Genomic DNA, 8,565 nt, shown 5'->3' on the forward strand with positions numbered 1-8,565 from the left:
TCAGGCCTTTGAGAAAGACGAAAAACTATTGGGAATTCTCGAAGGAGCTCTCAGAGACTCAGCCTTCAGAGTTCCTTCTGTGTTATATGGATTGAGCTGTCTTGGTGACAAAACTATGGAATAAATTCTTTAGGTCTGTCTTATTTTAGGTGGGAATAAAATTTTTCAAGACTCCAGCATAACTATTTCAAAAGATTATGATAACCCGGTATAAGACAGGCCAAGTCTCCCTGAGAAAGTGACCCAGACTGGCAACACTACCATCATTTGCATTTCCATTGAATACATGATGCTTTCTAAGATGTTAATTTACAAAACGCTATTTTAAAAATATAGAACCTAACAGAAGAAAAAGAAAATACTCTCTAATCATGGACTGTAAACAATGAACAAAGGAGAGACAAAGTGAAATTATATTTCCCAAGTCTCCTAACCCTGAAAGGGTTTAATTTGAACCCAGCTGAATTTCATGAAATATTCTGTGACTCCAGAAAATTATAAATTAAGGTTGGCATTAGTTAACATACTGGTATTTTGTGTTTAAGATAGTTCTTCACATAAAGTGATAAGGCTAATGGAAAACATAAACATCTATCACATATGTTCTGAAAACTGTCATTTTTCAATTTCTGGAATCACACTGAATTTCTTTCAAAATAACCGATGTCTTCTAGCCATCAATTTTCTCATGGCCTCTTTCGCCTCTTTGCTTCGGACTGTAAATCAAGGGGTTCAACATGGGGATCACCACTGTGTAGAACACAGACACCACTTTAATGTGGTCAGACGAGTGACCTGACTTTGGTGTGACATAGACAAATGTGACTGTCCCATAAAACAAAGTGACCGCACTGAGGTGAGAAATACAAATAGAGAAGTCCTTGTGTCCTCCCTTGGGGAAGTGCGTACGTAGGATGGAGTGCAGGATGTATAGATATGAAACAGCTATGATGACCAGTGTGATTACAAGGACTGACCCAGCTGAGACGGCAGGAGATACTTCAGCAACATAGATATGGGTACAAGAAAGTTTTGCTAATGGTGGGAGGTCACAGAAGAAATGGTTGATTTTATTTGACCCACAGAAAGTCAAGCTCAATAAACAGCCAGTAAATGATGACACATTCACACATCCCCCCAGATAGGGAACAGCCAATAGGATGATACAGACTCTGGAAGGCAGAGGGTAGAGTAGAGAAATGGAGAACAGATGCTCACATAGCGATCACGGGCCGTGGTGGCCAGCAGGAAGCACTCTGCTGTTCCAAAGATAACATCAGAGCCAAGCTGAGCTATGCAGCCAGCAACAGGAAACTCACAATCATACTGGGCATGACTGACATGGAACACCCAATATCCACAAAGGCCAAATGGCTGAGGAAAAGGTACATTGGGGTGTGAAGCTGAGGGCTTCTGCGGATTAACATGATTATGCTGATATTGCCCAATATGGTCACAACATAGATTCCTAGAAAAACCACAAAGAAGACAGAAAAAAGTGTAGGATCCTCTGTTAACCCCCAAATAATGAACTCCACCACCATTGTGTGGTTTTCGGTCTCCGGCTTATTTGTAATGATGCCTATTGAAATAAAAACCAGTGTGTATTAAGGATAAATTAAATGATCTCATAGGTGACATATTTACTTTACTATTCACCCTATTAAAAAATTAAAACCGGGACACCTGGCTGGCTCAGTCAGAAGAGTGTGAGGCTCTTGATTTTGGGGGTAGGTATTTGAGCCCCTATGTTGTATGTAGAAATTAAATAAACAAACTTCAAAAAAATCAAAACACAGATCCCTTTCGTCTAGTTTACACTCTACAAAATGTTTCGAAACATATTTACATTATGCATGATTTGAGAATATTAATGTCCATTACTTTAAGGCCAAAGATACAAAGAGACTAGTGACTCAGATCAGAGCACAGTTAACACTCACATTTGCATCATTTGATTAGTTCAGATTGTTGAGTGAACACTTAAATCTGATGAGAACCGGAAAAGTCAGCCTGATTGACCTTAAGCTAGTGTTTAGCAATATCCAATTTGCTCCTATCTCGTTCACCTCGGAAACCACACTTCCCAGCCCCTTTGTGGTTTAGGTGCGACTGTGAATAGTACATGCAAACGGGCTAGCTCAGGAAATGCAGTACGCCTCTTCTAGATCAAATTAAGTTACCGGTGGACAATGTTCTCCTCTTCCACAGTGATATATTCTACCTGATACAACTAGAAGGTAGAGGTACCTCCCACCAGCCTGGGATTTGAGGGAATGTGGAAAACAGAGGATAACTGGAAATACACTAGAAGTGAAAAAATAAATCTGTGCTATGTTAGACTACACTGAGTTTCCAGGGCTGATTTGTTAGAAGAGCGTAATATCACTTTACCTGGTGCATATAATTATAGACTGGCTATAAATGGAAGCTGTGTGTAGGGTTTAATCCTGAGAACAGCAAGAGAAATAAATCCACTGAGTCCCTCAGGTACTCTACAGACCTAACAAAAAGATACATTTCCTAATCCTATAAGAATAACACACATAGAATATGTGGACACAATGCTTCCATGCTTATATTATGCCAGCTATGTGAGAGCAAGACAGAAATACATACATGTAAGGAATATCAAAGATCGGTGCACCTAACAAAATTAACAAGTGGGTTTAATCATAAGAATGCAAGAATTAAAATTAAAGCAGATTTTCATTTTAGGCAACACTGTGAACATGAAATATCCAAAAACACTCTCAACAAAATACTTGGGTAAACTGCTAACTTCCATATTGAGAAACATGTTCAGAATGCAGAAGTGAGATTTCATGTAAAAAAGGAAATCTCAACCAACCAAAAATGATGGGAGAGTTGGTAATCAGCACAAGGAGCTGAAGCAGGACTGCAGCTGTGTAGGGGCGCCTGTGGCTCAGTCAGTTAAGCGTCTGCCTTCAGCTCAGGTCGTGATCCCAAGGTCCTGAAATCAAGTACCCCATCAGACTGCTTGCTCAGTGGGGAGCCTGCGTCTCCCTTTGCCTGCCGCTCCCCTCTGCTTGTGTGCGCTATTGCTCTCAAGTGCTCTGACAAATCAATAAAATCTTAAAAAAAAAAAAAGGAACTACAACCCTCTAGACCTTTGCCAATCTCCATAACCAAGGACCTTGTGCTTTAATAGCTGTGCAGGCCCTGGAGGGAAGGGTTGGATACGCTGCAGAGTAGAAACTGAGGCTCTCAGGCCCTCCCCACATACTTCTTCATAATTCACTCTCCGAGTATCCCACAAACCATCATTATAATCAATCCCATGGTCGCACCTCCATTTCCCTGTTGCTCTTTTTTGCCCTCATCTAACAAAAGTGACTTCTGGCTAAATGCAATTTTCAGCTCACTCTACACCTACCCTCTTAGACCAAACTGTGTCTGGGGAAAAACATACAAATGCATTGATGGGTCTCATTTAAGTTGTGACCACAAACTTCAAGTGAGCCTATATAGATGTCCCATTATACTATATTTTCTTAGTACATTCACTCTCTTGTCCTTCCATTCCAACTTCATCTCTGATAAGGAGTGGGTAAATTGTGGCCTACAGAGATTAGAAAATTTTATCACACACATTATTGATAACTAAGCTTGAAACTAGACCCTATATTTTGTTTCCTAATTGATGACTATCAGTTGAATAATACATAGGATTCAGGCAATTGTCCAAGGAGGAAAATAAAATATCAGAGTATTTGATATCCACTTTATCTGGAAAATATCTAAAAAGCACAAATTATTTTTTCATTCAAAAATATTTATCGAGAGGTGCCTGGGTGGCTCAGTGGATTGGGCCGCTGCCTTCGGCTCAGGTCATGATCTCAGTGTCCGGGGATGGAGCCCCGCGTCTGGCTCTTTGCTCGGCGGGGAGCCTGCTTCTCTCTCTCTCTCTCTGCCTAATTGTGATCTCTCTCTCTGTCAAATAAATAAATAAAATATTTAAAAAAAATATTTATCGAGGGGCACCTGGTTTAAGCCTCTGCCTTCAGCACAGGTCATGATCTCAGGGTTCTGGCATCCAGTCCCACATCGGGCTCTCTGCTCAGCGGGGAGCCTGCTTCCCCCTCTTTCTCTGCCAGCTGCTCTACCTACTCGTGATCTCTCTGTCAAATAAATAAATAAAATCTTTTTAAAATGTTTTAAAAAATATTTTCGAGCACTTTCTATTTATCAAAGACTTCTAGGTATGTGTGAATTTCTGCTAAATAACAAAAAGACACACCCTCTTGTCTTTCATTCTATTGTGTCATACATTCTGTTGTGGAGGGCAGACAAATCAAAAAGAAAGGAAAAAAGAAAAGTAAATAAGTAAGATAATTACTGACAATGGTAAGTACTATGGAGAGAGTTAATCTAGGGTGATTTGATAGTGTTTTGCTGGCTCATTTAAAATTTACCAGGAGGTGCCTAGGTGGCTCAGTCAGTTAAGCGTCTGACTCTTGGTTTCAGCCCAGGTCATGATGGAGCCCGCATTGGGCTCCATACTCAGTGCAAAGTCTGTTTGAGATTCTGCCTTTCTCCTTCCCCCTCTGCCCTTTCTCCCACTCACACACTCTCTGTCTCTCAAATCAATACATAAATAAAATCTTTAAATTAGTCCGGAGGAAACTCTCTGTGGAGGAGATATTTTAAATGATGCATAAACAATACAAGCAAACCAGCCATGCTAAGATAGAGTAGAAGAGCATCGCAGTGCGAACTGCAAATTGCAAGGGCCCTGAAGTGAGAGCTTTGCACTTTGGAGGAACAGCGAAGCCCATGTGGTGGGTAGAGTGATACAAGATTAACCCAAGAACTAGGCGGAAGTCAGATCACCTGTGGCTTTGTAAGTCATAATGAGTTTAAACATTATTCTAAGTGCAATGGGAAGACAGTGCAAAATTTGAAAGACAATGTCATGATCGAATTTACAAATGACAGGATAACCTTGCTACTTTAAGGGGACTAATGTAGAGGAGTGAGAGAATAAACAGAAAGACCTTTCAGAATACTGCAGTAGTCTTGGCGCAATGTGGTGCTGGCTTGAGGGGCCTTGGTAAAGATGGAGCATAGTGGACAGAATAGGGAAATATTTGGTTAGGTTACAGGGGAATCTGTAGCTGAGTCCAAGGAAATGGGAAGATGATACCAACACAGGATTTTTTTTTTTTTAAAGGAAAGATCAACTAACCTGCAGCCACTTCCAGTTTTGAGGTCATCCCAGCATCCCAGGTTCCCAGCAAGAAATAAGCCAGACCACCGAAAAAGCAAGTGCCAAACAATGAAAAGAATTGGCAAGTAGTATCGAAAATATTACCAAATATCAAATAATATTTTGGAAGTATTATTAAATATGAGAAATCTGCTCCTTGAGAGAGAAGAAATGTAATTGTTTTTGAAAGGAACACAGTTCACCCTGTAGAGTCCTCTGAACTTCCAAATGGAATATTTGCTACTTAAAAAAACCCAACGTAATTTTTTTTTTACAAAATATACAGGTAAATAACTATCAGTACCTTATTCTTAGTCAATTTTACTATGAAAAACTGTACCCTCTGCAGTGATGATTAAACCAATGTGATTTGATCAGTTTTTCAGATGAATTAGCTTGATCCAGTATTATAAGAATGCTAAATCTCTAGCTTCATTAACTAGTCCTATGATTGTGTCAGAGGTTTAAATGACACAAATCTAAAACAAACCTTATATTTTTTAAAGAAAATCTATACATGAAAAACTCAAATAAGTTCAAAATAGGATATGGAAAACATGATGTACAGTTGCTGCAATGAAAATAAGATTTCAGAATAGAAGTCTCTGGGGATAAATTTAAGGTATGCTACTTACGAGCCAGATGATTTTGAAAAAGTTACGTAATCCTTTTGAGACTCAATATCTTTATTTTTTTAAAAAGATTTTTATTTATTTATTTGAGAGAGAGAGAGAGAGAATGAGAGTGAGTGAGTGTGAGAGGGGGAAGGTCAGAGGGAGAAGCAGACCCCCTGCTGAGCAGGGAGCCTGACTCCTGACTCCATCTCGGGACTCCAGGACCATGACCTGAGCCAAAGGCAGTCGCTCAACCAACTGAGCCACCCCGGCGCCCTCAATATCCTTATTTTTAAAATTAAGATAATATTTAACTCACAGTGGTTGCTGTGTTAAAGGGAGATAGTGCATGCTAATACACCTAGCAACGGATGGTAGTAAACAAGTAATCCATAAGTGAGAATCTACTTCAAACAACAACACTATTAGCTTCTATGAGAAATGCAGAACATGTTTACAAATCAATAACAAGAATGAATGTTACCTGCTGGTCAAATATAATGACAGGGACAAATTCCAGGAGTCATTTCTGAATGGCAAGGCTGATTTATGCAGCAGTTAGGACTGTCTAGAGTACAATACCTTGACCTCAGTATCAGGTACCCACAGGTTTGTAAACATCCCACTGAAAATCCAGTGGGAGAAAATCCAAGGAAATCGAGAAAATGAGGTGCGTTTAGGTCTGCCTACACCATTATGCAGGCTGAGATACTCACTGAGGTCTCAGGGGCTTCACTTATGCTTCTCATTATTGGTGTATAGGTATTACAATGGTAAACACCTAATTAGTTTTGAAACCTGATTTGGGCCAACACAATTAATGTGTGCTATCCTTTGGTCATCTGTGATATTTCTAAGAGCGATGATGAGGTGCCTAGAACTATTTTCTTGAACACTGTCCTGTAGTTCATGGTTAGTCATACCTCAGGGAGCTGCATCAAAAGCCAGGGTGCTTTTCTCTGTGTGAAACTGACCTATGATCTATTTCAGCATTGGCATTTCCCACTTACCACATAGATGCCCCCACCAAATCCCCAGACTCCTGAAATAGACAGAAATGAAATCACTGAAGATACTTCTTCCACTCCCTCCCTTATATTTATCTCTATCCCCATCCTGCCTTGGATAACCAAGAATCTCTTTCTTGTTCCTGATTTCCTATGATTTTTCATAAGCGATGTTACTGTTTGTATTGTTCTGAAATTGCTTTCCTGTACTCAAAAAATTCCTTGTGAGTATGTATTAATCTCCGTCACTCTCTGTAAAGATCCATGGTATTCAAGTATTTAATTAGTATTTATTTAGCTATACTCTGCCAATGCTTCATTGTGCTTATACACCAGTTCTCTTGGATGTACTCTAAGAAGTGGAATTACTGGGTCAAAAGCTTTGCCCAATTTAAATTCAATATATACTGCCAAATTGTACTTCTTCATTCTTTGTATCTGTGTGTGTATATAAAAATGTGTGTGTGTGTGTGTGTGTGTGAGAGAGAGAGAGAGAGAGAGAGAAAGAGAGAGAGAGATAGATTCTGGGTAATTCCTAAGAGCTATATTCCAGCTAATTAATTCTTTCTTCAGTTATGTATAATCTGCTGTTTAATCTATTTTTTTCTGAGTACACTTCTTTAAAAGATTTTATTTATTTGTTTGCCAGAAATCACAAGTAGGCAGAGAAGCAGGCAGAGAGAGAGGGGAAAGTAGGCTCCCTGCTCAGCAGAGAGCCCGATGTGGGGCTCAATCCCAGTACTCTGAGATCATGACCTGAGCCGAAGACAAAGGCTTAACCACTGAGCCACCCAGGTGCCCCTTCTGAGTACCTTTTTGATTCTAGACTGTCTCTTTGTTTTTTGTTTATTTTTTTCAAATTTCTATGCTCTTTTCTAAAACAAAAACCCTTCTGAGGTTTCTTATTCTATTCCTTCAAAAATATTAACCAATATTTTATAATGTCTGTTAGATCATTCTATTACCTGAAGTTCTTGATGGTATAAATCTGCTCTGTGATGTGTCTGCACATACTCTTATTTTTTTCTGTTTTTGCGTTTGCTCTTTTATAATTTTAAATTTTGAGCACATCTTTTTTTAGTGGGGCTGGTCTGTGTTACTCTTATCGAGGCTGGGTTGATAGTACTCTGCCCAAATAAGTTTTGTTTTCTATTTCCGCTAGCTCTCTTTTGTATCACTGGCTCAGGATAAACTGTGGTGCTGTTTTCTTAACTTGAAGGTCTATAGAAGAGGAAGACAGTAAAATTTGAGCCCCAAAGGCATATGTGGTACAGATTTTGGTCTAAAATTCCGAAGAGAGATATTTTTTCCTTCCAAAAGAAGGAAACCACAGTATCATGGTTAAAAAATTGATTTTATACTACCAGGCCAAGCAACAGCTCAGTATATCCCTTTCTGCAGGTAACTATAATGTGCAGTTATTATAATCCCTGGAACGCCAGGAGGCTTAGGGACCGAGCCTTATAGAAATTTAGTATTCCGGACCTGATACCATCTCCCTAAAGATTAAAATTTTAGCAGCAAGGGGTCAGAGTTTATACTTTCAAGAGACTGGATTAAAAACTTTTAATGGCCAGGTTCACGTTGGGAAAGAGTCTGTTGCTAACACTGATAACTGTGATATGTGTTGAATATGTTGATACAAGAACTTAAATGTCTTCTCCTGAATTGAAGGAAAAAGCAAGAGCCCATGACATTTCTGTGTGCACCACTC

At 39.3% G+C, this 8,565-nt stretch overlaps 1 pseudogene; it reads right to left on the reverse strand.

Annotated features, from left to right (window-relative positions):
• Positions 1-651: 651 nt before the first annotated feature.
• LOC111159267 lies at positions 652-5,237 on the reverse strand (annotated as a pseudogene).
• Positions 5,238-8,565: the final 3,328 nt, after the last annotated feature.

This window comes from Enhydra lutris, unplaced genomic scaffold (assembly GCF_002288905.1).
Source record: "Enhydra lutris kenyoni isolate GAN:26980312 unplaced genomic scaffold, ASM228890v2 scaffoldscaffold68, whole genome shotgun sequence".
Taxonomy (NCBI): Eukaryota; Metazoa; Chordata; class Mammalia; order Carnivora; family Mustelidae; genus Enhydra; species Enhydra lutris.